The sequence below is a fragment of the Achroia grisella genome, unplaced genomic scaffold, assembly GCF_030625045.1.
Source record: "Achroia grisella isolate CSIRO2021 unplaced genomic scaffold, CSIRO_AGI_Agris_v1 utg402, whole genome shotgun sequence".
Lineage (NCBI taxonomy): Eukaryota > Metazoa > Arthropoda > Insecta > Lepidoptera > Pyralidae > Achroia > Achroia grisella.
The window spans coordinates 4,046,557-4,060,376 of NW_026712841.1; the positions used below are offsets into that span (position 1 = coordinate 4,046,557).

Sequence of the window (13,820 nt, forward strand, 5' to 3'; positions counted from 1 at the left end):
AACTATATCAACGTCTTGGAAGTAAAAACAATGATCGTTAGAATTTTTTACGGCAGGTTGTGCGTTTGGAGCGCTAATATTTAACTTAGATTGGGTTGTGGTTCTAACTAATGTATTGTATGTAATTGTAATTTAGTTTTAGATTAATTTCAACTGATTTACAAACAAAAAAGTTATAAGGGTGCAAAATCGCGGTGTTTGGCTAATTATTATTTTATTTGAACCAGTAAACTTCGTAAGTAATAAATTATAGTGTTTATAGACGGCTATTATCAGTAGTAGAAACGTCGATAGGTACTATTATAAGCGTATTTTTTATTTGTTCGTTTGTATAATAATTATAATTTTAACAAAAGTCTAGGTGCCTACGATTCCTAGAATACATATCTTATTATTTTAATATTTGAATGAAAGTTTGTGAGTATGGATGGATGTTTGTTACTCTTTAACACAGAAAGTACTGAGCGGATTTTGATGAAACTTTACAGTAATATAGCTTATATATCAGAATAGCACATAGGCTAAAAATATCAAGCGGGCAAGCCGCAGGTACAGGTTGTTTGAAATAATGTGTAGACAATTCAAGAAGTATTTTTATACTTTACGTTTTCGTACCTACATCAAATTATAACAGCTCTTTTGTCAATAACAAACGAACATACATAAAGTATACAAAGTAACAATTTCAGTTCTAAAACAATTTGCATAAAATATTAATAATGTTGCTGTGGCTTATGGTACAACAAGTTCTGTTCTTATTTAGACGATGTAAGCACGCTGAGTTCACATTACGATCGCTACATTTAGCGACAGTTTAAACGTTGGCTAGCGTTTGTTTTATTTGAAAGAACATCGACCCTTCACGTTGTTTCAGTATCAACATATTTAGGTCTGTTAATTTAATGACACAGAAACAAAATATCTGTCATTAATATTCTGTTACTCCTGGTAGAGTACCTGTGGAAATGTATTTTGAAAACAATTTCACTAAATTAAAACTATACCTAGAAACTATAGATTATATTAAAGCTGAACAAACAACAGTTACATTAAAAAATAAATTAAAAGAAGTACTAATGCAAAAAGATACAAGTCCATTAGAGAATGTGATAATCAACATCATTATTATTATTACCAAGTATAAAATAAAGTCGCTGTAGCTGTCTGTCCCTATGTGTATTTTAAATCTTTAAAACTACGCAACGGCTTTTGAAGCGGTTTTTTTTAAAAGATAGAGTGTTTCTAGAGATCTATTCTATATGTATATATAATGTACACCCGTGCGAAGGCGGGGCGAGTAGCTAGTCTAATATAAAGTAAAATTAACATGTATCTATTCGCAGGTATTTATAATTACTTGTGACTTTTATGAATTGTATAATTTACTGTAAATATTTATAAATTTAATATTTACTGTAGCAAATTGCAACACACTTCCAGGGCTCATATGATGTGAGTAAATTTAATTGTAAGATCTTATTGTAACCTACGTTTAGTAAACAAATATGCAGTACCTCTTACGAGTGCGATAAATAAATTAATTAATTAACAACAAAGATTCATGATATATATTCATACTCGCCGTGTACTAAAGTAAATTTAGTGACTAAGTACTTTGTAAAGTAGTTTAATTCAAAACCGTTATTCAAACTTTGCAATTTCCAAATTTAAATTAACCTAACTGATTAGTAATAAGTGTGTAAAAGCTTTTTTTCGGGGCGTAGTATATTAATTTAGTCATTGATTACTAAAGCACCGTGATTTTTGAAGTGAAGACGTTAATGTTCAATTCAACATCACTTTACTACCTACAATTTCATAAACGGGTACAAATATTTCAAAAACACACTAAATTGAGTTATTATAAAAAGGGTTTGTAATAAAAATTCGCAGTTCCAGTAAGTATCTGCACACTATTCCCCATTATACTGAACTATCTGTAATCCCTACTCTATATATTTACGAACGTGCACTGGAAACCAATCTAGAGCCAAAGAAATCAGCAATCATGTAATCAGCATTAGGCGCGACTGACGACATTTTAAAAAGTCCTCCATTACCTATGTATTGTTTATTTTTAATAAACTGGCATTACAAATTTTGATAATACGTATTTTAATTAATTTCTAAAGAACCTCGAAGCGTAGTACGTAATGTTAATAATGAACCCTTATAAATTAGAAGCTAATCACCCAATTCAGAAGTTTTAGCAGCCAACGGTGGCGGATGCTTTATGTAAATCTCCCTAATGGTTCCCGGAAAACAAACTTCTGATTCTTCAGTTTTAGAAACATTAATTCCCTTCGAAAAGAGGGAGAGGTAAGTGTGCCGCATAAGGGTCGATTTTATAGACGGGTCAATGCGCAGAACGCTCGAATATTACTCCAGCCCCATAAACGGAAATTAAGTTTAAAAGTCACATATATTACAGGAGCATAAAGATAAACTATTATATTAATTGAAACGTAAATAATTTATAAAGCTACGTTATAGTTTTCTGAAAAATTGTAATTTATCCGAGGTAGATTACATAAAAAGTCGTCTGCATGGATGCTGCTTCAGTCTCACCTATTTCAGCCCGTAATAAACTTGTTTTGTGAACTGTTTCAGTTGGAGAATTTAGGTAGTGATGTTACAGGATATGGAGACATAAGATGTTAGTTCTCCGGAATAGCAACTTGTGCATAGTATCACGGCATCACATGAAAACGTCATGTCCGTGGTGCTATTCATGTACTCGTATATATGGTTAACATTTTCTATTTAGTGGGTTGTCAGCTCGTTTTCCATTACATTTACATTACATACATAAAAATAATATTATTAACATTTAAAACTATTTATCATTTTACATTCTTTAAAACTAGATTGAAAACATTTTATTTTATTAAGTATTACTACACCCTATTATATTTTTTTTTGTTCATTCATGTATTTAATTCCGGACTTTATTGAATTTGATTATTTTTATTTTCAGGAATTTATTTAATTATAATTACTTCAGTGACCATATTGCAATGACCATAAATACTTCAGTTGATCTATTGCACTATGCTTGCTGACATAACAAAATTTATTATTAACATAATAGTAACTTTATTATGTTATCCCCCACAATTTATATTGTTATGGATGAATAAATAAAAAATATACCTATAGCACGTAACGATCAGTATTCATTATTTCTACCCAATAAAAAAATCAGAGTTTAAAGTAGAATGTAGTGCGACTGACATGCTGATCATTAATTGAACATTTAACCCTTAAAGAAACTAATGACCCAATCTAAGATTAATCTGAAATTAAACGAAACAGCGCTTTGTAAAATTTGCAGGTACCTATTAAACTGTAATTGTGTATTATTGTTAGTATACGAAATAGAAATGATTAAAAGTTGGGTACAAAGTTAAGACATTCATCGTTAGAATTATACATTAAATTAAATCTGTGGTTATGCAGTAAATATTCGCTTGACAATTTTATTGCATTCTTAATATAGTTAATCGCGTCTTAACACGAATAATTTTATGGTAAATAAAGGTATTTACCTTTCTCGTAGTTTCGACTAAAATGTGTTTCAAACACGAATGTTATAAAAAAAATATTGGAATGAAAGTTATAACTATATAAAGATTACTTAAGACTTAAACAAAGAAAAATACAGTATGTGGATATTTTATTGTCATTTAATTGTGTGCAAGAAGAATGAAATGTTTTTTATTATTACCATAGAGGTTAGCCTCCTTTTCATAAATATACCAAACGTATAAACTTGTTTTACCTATTTAACTGTGATGTCCTTTCCTTGTTTTCTATTATGAAAAACCAAATTTAAAATAAAACTGTACAATTTATAAAAAGATTCTTACTTTTATATAAATTTGAAAATAGTAGAATTTTTAATTATGCTTTCTGCAATTACAAATTGTTAATTGCAATTTTGGCATGTTTATCTTAATTTCCCATTGGTTACTTAATCCAGATTTAACCACGATGGTATCCAGAGAGAACTACGTTTCGATAATAACAATGCCCTCACCCCTATACCTATATTATATGTATCTATATACCTAGATAAAACACTTTTACATCCACAATAAATAAAGATAAGTACACTTTTTCAATCCCCAACAAAACAAAAGTCTGAATAAAAACTTAATCACGAACCGAGGGAGTTTAAAACTTTCATTATTCCCCTGTTTAATTTGCACTAAACTCCCCGACGCTGGCGTCGGCCTCGTTACATTAACGCTATGCATTCTCACGCACAGCTTCTTAAAACTGAGTCTTCGTTATCCGACTTTATTCGTCTGCAAACTGAGTCGTTCTCTTAATTCAAGCTTAATTTCGTGTTTAAGTACACTCGTTTTACTGTGTTCATTAAATACTTCCAAACGATCACCTGTAGGAGACAATCTGTTCCATAAAATTAGTATGGAAAACTGCTTTTAAATTAGTTTACCACATCCTACGGCGACAAATTAGGACATTATTTTTTCTAAAGTTTCAATCTATTTAAATTGTATTTATTACTGACCAGGTGTAGTTATGGTTCTTTTTATATTACTTTTTATAGTTCTTTTTTGTATGCCATAAATTCATCATCATATGTATTGAAGTTACTTTATTACAAAGGTTTTCCAAAATATTAAAATAACAAACTTAGACTTATAAGCATCTATTCATGTAGGACATTTCAACCATTTACGCATTACGCACGAATTATTTATATTATTTTTAACCTTCACATTGTATGAATAGAAAGCCTGTGAATAAAACCTGTTATAAAATAGAATTGAAAATAATAAATAATTTGTACCTATGCGTATATCACATAATTTATTATGTCTAAGGAAATGATAAAAAATAACCAGTATGACAAGGACATCCACCGGTCTCATTAGTGAAGGTCACATCAAAATAATATTAGGTATTTTAAAATATTAGCTCTCCTATACGCAGATATGTTCTAAAGGCATTTTTAACCGAGTCTATCTTATCTAGGAATCGTCTGCAAATCAAGAACTGTGTTTGGAATGATATATTCTATACAACTGTGTTGTATATACATATGATTCCAAAGAAACGATTACATATATTATTAACGTATTTTACAAATATATGTAATATTATATTACAACAGAAAAAAAATACTAATAATTATATACGAATGTTGTTAAAAATTTTAAATGTAATTTAGGTATTCTTATCCATACAAACTATTATATTAAGAATTCAATAGCAAGAAACAGTTACCTAAATAAATAAATGAATCACGTCTCACAACGAAATATAATTCAAGCTTTAATTTAATAATAAAGTAAAAAAAAATAGTAGACTCTCTTATTGGCTTCATACGCTCGTGATCACGTTTAGTCGCCCGCCCCAAGAGAATACTGAAGTAGAATACGTCTAATAAGAAGAACACGTGTACGTCATTCTTATAATTATGAAAAGTAATATCTAACTCTGGTTAAATATTTAAGTTTCCGCTCTTACGAAGATAAACTTCCTAAAATATTTGTACACCGAACACAGAGTTGTGGAAACAACAAACAAATTTTGCACGTTCAATTTTAACAAATGGAGGTTGAATGAGAAATTAGCGGAGTTATAGTACCTACTTACTTGTTTGTTCGCTACGTACTGGATATATGGAAATAATTATTTTAAACTCCCTGCTTACTAATTAATGAAGGTATAACCACAGATAAGATAATATTACATAGTATAACTATATATATATATATATATATATATATATTTATATTAACGATGGCAGAGTATTAAGATAAATTATTACCAGATTAGATACCAACTATATAACATTAAAACATGCTTTAATTACTGATTTTCAGAATAAACCGTACTTTATGTAGACTGAAATATATAAAAAAACTAGCCGACTCAGCCAACGTTGTTTGGCCATATAAATTAATATCGCTACTAAAAAAGAAAATTTAGGTTTGTATGTATTTTTTAATGAATATATATAAAAATATTCATCAAAATCGGTCAAACCGTTTCTGAGATCTGAGTATAAACATATATATTAAATAGTTATATGTGTTATGATAAATTATTATCCCCGTCCTAGCGATTATATCGCTATCATTAGCTCTGTGATTATAGATTTTTTTTAAAGGATGATAAGCGAATGGTGCACACGCCTGCGCTAACGGTTTACTGGCAGGGCACCAGTGGTGGATGATAGGATGAATTTGAAGTCAGATCAGTTAGCCCAACGTGACAAATTCACCGGGAATGTATCACGATTGTTTCCAGGGGCAACCGCGTGGAGGTCGATCTGATATGGTACATTGCTAGCAATGGTATCATTAGTCCAAATTACTAACAATCCCCGTCCCCCCAGTTAAGTATATTGACAGTTGTAATATAAGCAGCTTCTAGTAATTCTAGTACATCAATTCTACTTACGATCACGATAAAGTTATGTTGCCTCGAAGAGATTGCCCATAACTAATACAGCCAGTTAGCAGCCGATGGCACTACTGATTACTAGTGATGCGAGAGCAACGGCCACATTAGTTAAGGACATACATACGTCTACATTACCCTACTCATATATCTGGATAACTACAAGTAATTTATATCTACTCTTATATAACGTCAAGCGGAATTCTCGCAAAGTGTTATGTAGAATGGTAATTTTATTTCAATAGAATATTGTTTAAAGAGATCTCTTTAATTATACAAAATATTTAAGTTTATAAAATAAGCTGGTACCCGTGGCTTAGTAGGCGTAATTTTTTATATATGTATATTATTTTTAAACTACTACTACCACTTTTAGTAGTCTAAGTTACTGTTTATAACATTAGCTATCTACTGTGAATGTGAAAGTCCGTCAAAATCGGTCCAGGCGTTTCAGAGATAGATAGAGTATCGTATCGTATCTCATATACTTTCAAATGGATTTACTGCAAAACTGTTCGTTTATTAAAATTATTAAAAAAATATTATTAGTCATTTATATGCAAAATATTGTCACCAATCCAATCCAAGATAATTCCATTCCGTAGGACTATATTATAATGCTTCTTATCCTGTAATTTCACTACCCAATCTCACCCAACCGAAACACAGCTTACAAAGCAAGCTGCTTAGCAGCTGAAATAGGTGATATCAAAAATTATTTGTTACAAAACATACCTAGTAGTAGAGTAATGTAGTATATGCAATATAATGTATTACAGTATGCACCCACTGCGCTATGCTGTGATCTTAACGCAATCCTAAAATAAGAGAACGTGAACGGTTCGGAACAAGATTAATCTGAGACGGTTACATACCAACATTCCAATATCTGAATAGCTAATGATAAATGCGTTAAATAATGTTCTACTGAATCTTACGAGCTGAGCTATCACCAAATTGATATAACTGGTTTCTATAAATTCTAAGGTTAATTAGAATTATTAGAATTAACATAGTTCACATTTTCTGTATTGAATACTTATATATGGTATATCTATATCATATTTTACCTTTTCAACCAACAACTTCATAAAGGGACGTTTCGATACTGAATACTGCGGATTTCATAATGCGAAACGAGTGAGATTTTACAACAAATAATTTCATAGAATTAGTTATTTTAGTTTGTAGAATGCATATTTTTATCTCATATATATAAAACTAGCTGGGCCAGCGGTTTCACCCGCGTTAAATATTAATCGATAATTTTCAATATAAAATATATGTATATTTTTATGTTATATGTTATTCTGATGCATAAGCTATATTGCTATAAAGTTTCATCAAAATCCGTTCAGTAGTTTTTGCGTGAAAGAGTAACAAACATCCATAACTACTTACAAACATTCGGGTTTATAATGCTATTAACATTAAGATAACGATAAACTAACCGCTTTTAAATGTTAATAATCCTTTTCGAATGATAAACAACCCGACGGCCTGCCTGGTGGTAAGCGGTAACCATCCTACATATCACCAATATCACGTTATCATGCGACACCCTTGATACCATTCATATATTCATATTTTCCAGTTCCATATGACTAATAATTTAACGTATAATTTCTTCTCAAAAATTCTCTCTAAATCAATAACTTTATACCTAACGTACGTACAAATATTTGTTTATAAATTAGGGATGTAAATGATTGTACACAGGTTCGCGTGCGGACCACAAGGATTCACAAAACGTGGCGTCCCTCCATTGTGTCCTTCAGAGACGTAGCCACTGAAATGAATAAATGATAGCACCGCAATTTCATATATAACAACAGATGCATACGGCACAACGTGTACATACGTGTGAACCACGAAATACTCTAAAACCTACTCTATGACAGTAGATTACATTGACAACGTAATTTGTCTAATGAACTATTAAATTTATATGTCCCACATATCACACTTAACTATTATAGATAATTGTTAGGAGAATTTTATAAGACAAGTCACAACTATATATTACTTTTTTTATTTAATTGGAATAATTGAAAATGGAAAATGACGGGCCACCTGATAGTAAGTGGTAACATGAACAGTATCACGAGCATCACGTTATCATGTAACACCCGTTATACCACTTATTCTTTTCTATACTTAACACTAATACGTCATGCTTCGTACATTTAATCATCACTCCCAATCGCACCCTGCAACCAAACAAAACCTATAAAGGAAGCTTCTTGGCGGCTAAAATACATAGGATGATATCTGCTGCAGTACCGAGGCAAAGGTCTATTACAGTATGATAATTAAATAATATGAATATGTATAATATAAGAAACCGCGAGAGTGTTATTATAAATATAAAAAATGGAAAATTAATTTCAGTAAATTTTCTATTGTGAATTTGAATTTTAACGTTTACAATAATTTTAAAAATAGTAACTACTAAATTAAATATTTGAATTAGTCAATCCTGTAGTTTTAGAATATTGCTCTTTAATATAAACGAAATCAGGTGTATATAACTCACCATATCATAATAATTAACGTGCCACAATTGGGACCGGGTCCCATAAGAAGAGAATTAACCTACTATTATCACGCTGGTTAAACGGCTGGTTGTTAGAGTTTTATTCCGAGATTTCTTTCTTTTACTCGTGAGATATGCTTTATTGTTGTTCCTGGTTATTCAAAATATTCGAAAGTAGTTGTTAAATTGTTAACTGCGACTCCTTTCTGTATTTTTGAGTTAAAAGATCTGTACAATCTATCTTCACGTACAATTTGTTAATATCCGTTCATACGTTCAATCATGAAAACACAATGTAACAGCTAGACAGACACACATTTGCAAATATAATATTAGTCTAGATTTATATTTACGCTTTTTTATTGTTATTTCGTATTATGTTTTCTTCGCTCTCTTTACACTTTTATTCAGTACCTATATCTCTTGTGATTTAAAATATAGAATATTGACATAGACTCGGATTACTATAACACTACAAATTATTTGTAATTTGATTATCAAATTAATGTACAAATTACTTTTACGCTTTAATTATTTAAACAACGTAAAATATTTGCGAATTAGAACTTATTAATACCAACATAATAATATAATTTTGAATTCTGTATTGGTACGGAGTTTGGATGCTAACATCACATATTTCGCTGTTTATACGCAAAATTTTACGAGCTTTCCTCATAACGACCGTATTGCTATTTTCATCGATGTAGATGGTTCATTGGAAAGTTCATTGATATCAATGTATAATCTAAAACATAACACGAGCATTATATGGATGTACATATATTTGTACCATGAAGAATTTATAAATAATGAGAATAATGAAACACTTTGCTTAGGTAAGTACTTCGTCTCACAATTATATATTTGATAAACGATACGATACGATGATAGACGACAATAATAAATAATGCAACAATACGATGCAACCTATTGTCTGTTTAATGAATTAATTAATAAAATTGTATATGGCGTATTGACAATTCTAACGAAACTCATTATTGCCCACTTCATGGGGTATTTTTAAAAATATCTTTAGCCTTCTTTTAAAATATTTCATCGTGTTTCCTCCAGCCCTTTTTATGAAAAACATTGACACAAGAACAAATAAACAGACACACTCCTCACTATTTTCCAATTTAATATCTTAAAAATAAAGAAGTTTGCCTTTATTTTTACAGTAGGATACTTTTTTTAAAAAGAACATTGACTTCCATCTTTATAAAATTTGTAAGTAAGTAAAAGATAGACAGTTGTATGAAACCTATCGATTAAAAAATATGATAGTACCTAACCAGTTATTTTTTCAATTAGTGGGAAATTACAAAAATAATGTTTATAATAAGTAGAGAATTAACTATAGGACTAGTAAAGCAGATCCAATTTAAATGTGAAATTTTCAATTAAAACTACATATTTACTATAAAAACTTAATGTAGGGGAAAACACAATTATTTACTTGATCACTTACTTGTTAGATAAATTATAATATTTCTTATTTGTATTCCTACAATACCACGATACAATAACGACAATAGCATTATGTTTTTCATGAGAATAATCGCACTGTATTCTTCATATCGAGAAAGTACTATAAATACATCATTCCACTGTCAATACCTCTTTTTCAATGTTTATTGTTATTCAAATGAATTTGTACAATCTTAGACTATTACAATGGTAATAGTCTAAGATTGTACATTTGCAAATAATGATTAGACTCGCAAAGTTACATGTAACACTTACACATCTCTATAATTTCTAGATCAATGATCAATGTAAATGTAATGTCTGATTTTACATGGTTTAATAACCATGTAAAGTCAGACGGATAGTCTGCATTTTTTTAGTATAGGGGACAAACTTGCTTTACGCTTGTGGCACACCTGATGGTAAGTGATTACCGCCGCCCATGAATACCCGCAACTCCAGAGGAAGAGCAAATGCGTTGGCGGCCTTTTAAGAAGTAAAAAGCTCTTTTCTTGGAGGTTTCAATATCATATCGGTTTGGAAATACCATTGCTGAAAGGTGATTCTACAAATGGTTATGCGTGGCATAAAAAATCTGGAAATTAGGGCCGATATTCATCCAGATGATCAGGATGGCATTTTACTTATATTAGCATACGTACTCTATATTATCTACTTTTGCCGCTAAGCAGTTAACTTTGTAAGGATACTCCTTCATCGGATTAAAAGGTGAGATATGGCAGTAAAATCACAGGCTACGGTAGCATGTCAACTTAAGCCTTAGTAATTGTAGCGAGCGCTACATAACGACGCGACGTGACGTCCGTAGTGCTATTCATGTTTATACTTAGACAAGCCGGCCAGCTAGTTATCCATCCTAGTTACATTAAAAATAAGCAACATATAAATTTTAAATTAGACAATACAATTAATGGCTTTGTAATCTTTCGCCATTATTTTATTTCTTTCACAATATTCTACACAGTTCGGAGAGTCGGAGCCGGCGTATCTGTAATCTGTACGCACTCCCCGTGGAACTATATTTCGTGCACAAAGCAACGTATCTCTCACAATTGTTTCGACATTAATGCCTCTAACAGCGTAATTTAAAGAGCCTGTACCCGTCTAAGCGCCCTCTTGACATTTATGTTGGCCTGGGACTAGGCTTGCCAACTGGTCTGATTTAATCTGGATGTCTCGACTTTAGACCTCTATGCCCCTTTTAGCGATTAGGGGACACTTGATACCCAGATCATGCCGATTTATGTATATTTTTTATTCAGATTTCCGTCGCTGCTTATAACATGGCTGTTCGAATGTATGATAGGTGGAAACTAACTTAATAATCAGATAGGGAAGTGTAAGTAATGGCCCTTAGTGACCCTTGCTTTTTGTGTCAGGTAGAGCTCCACGTAGTACCTCTGGATCTCATAGTGGTGAATTTGTCTTGATGGGATAACTGAACTAAATGCTATATAATTGTAAGTATATCTATATATAATAGTACCTAGTCAGCATATACCATGAAAAACAAAATGAAGAAAAAAATAGTTTACGGCTATTAAAGTTCAACAGTGTTAAACAAATTATTACAAACAGTTTTATACACTCCCATTTACTGGAATTTTTCCGTCTTATTTTTTCATCCATTAAATTCTGAAATATTATTATCAGAGTTGGCCAGCCTACTTGGGACCTATAGGTACATCTATGTTGAAATTTCCGTTGTTTATAAAGGAGCTACATATATTGATTATAGATACAGAAAAGAGCAAATATAAAAAAAAATATTACTGAATATTCTGATTGCAATGAAAGGTTGATTAAAAGGAAAAGTTGATCGCAAACATGAAATGCTTTCAATATTATATTAATGTAGTAGAGAATACAACCCACGCGAGTTGCTTTGAGTAAATAATTCATAGAGATTCAATTCAACTTTTACAATAAATGATGGAGTCATTTTAGAAAAATAGGTTTATATTATATAGGTTATAACCACTTTACTTAGAAATAAATATTTATGTCTATATGCTCCAGATGAAGCTGAAATTAAAAAAATCTTGGATTTAATTTTGCCAATTTTGTGGGTTTTGCTGCTGTGTATAGTAAAAAAGTGTTACGTGTATATTTATTTCTCTCCGTAAATAAATCTTATTAATATTATAAACACGAATGTTTGTGAGTATGGATGGATGGATGTTTGTTACTGTTTCACACAAAGTTTTCACATACTGTTTAGCTTATATCTACACCAGAATTACACATAAACTATAAATTTTACACGGCTGAAACCGCGGGCACAGTTAGTAAAGTATATTATTATTTCAATATGTACTAAGAGCGATATCAAAATATTATATATACTGGCTAAGGAGGAGCGGATCTCCCGTAAATTCTCCTCCACCGCTCTAATTAATTAATGTAGTTAAAAAGCAAATTAACAAAAATTCAACGCTTTCAAAAATCTACGATGACTTTTTATTTTTTAAAAGTTAATTGTTGTTCGGCGGAATATGGTATCAGGACCTATATTTACGACACAAACTCGTTGCCCGTTCTAAGACTGCTTGATATTCATATATGTCTACATTTACCACATTGAGAATGTTAATTCTATTTGCTTATTCCGATACTAAATACCCAACCACGGCATTAAGTTTTATGAGTGTAATTGGTGATATGATAAGAATCTCTTGATTTATAATATCCTAATGAACAGTTAACATTAAAACATTAATTAATGTTTTAATAATGATACAAACATGTGTAGTAATATGCGTTAGATTATACAGAGTGTCGCATAGTGAGGCGGTAGTTCAAATTAATTAATTTACAACAGCTGTTTAAATTCATGTGCGAAATAATTGAAGCCATGAAATGATGTTGCTATTATTTGCTACAATGATTTTATTAAATTCCTTAATTTTGTAGATTTAATCCATGTAGGTTGCAAACACGTATGCACACACTTGTATAAAAAACGAAGAATTAATTTAATTTCTCAAAACAATAAAAAAAATACAACTGTTTTTACGCGTACAACTATAAACCCAGAAGGTAAGACTGTAACACAAACAGATATAAACCAATGTCTCGACATTCCCACGAGTGCGCCAGCCATGTGGTGTATTCGGCCATTCGGTAGTTGATACCTATGACATAATAATGTTATTCGCTAACAGAGTCGGATTGAATTCTATTTTTTTGTAACCAGCAAGGCAAACAAGCTGATGGAGATAGTAAATGGCAACCATCGCCTATACAAAATATAAGACTAGCACAATTGATACCACACGATCAAAACAACAAGTTTTTGTACTTACACAGACATATTTAGTTATTGTAAATTAAATGACGCCGATGTGTTAAAAAT

The 13,820-nt window shown here is 30.8% G+C and overlaps 1 protein-coding gene across 1 annotated transcript in view; it reads right to left on the minus strand.

The window, feature by feature from the left end:
- LOC131844186 (extracellular sulfatase SULF-1 homolog) overlaps window positions 1–13,820 on the minus strand; it is an 86,081-nt gene that overhangs the window by 46,322 nt on the left and 25,939 nt on the right. The gene's annotated exons all lie outside the window — the stretch shown is intronic.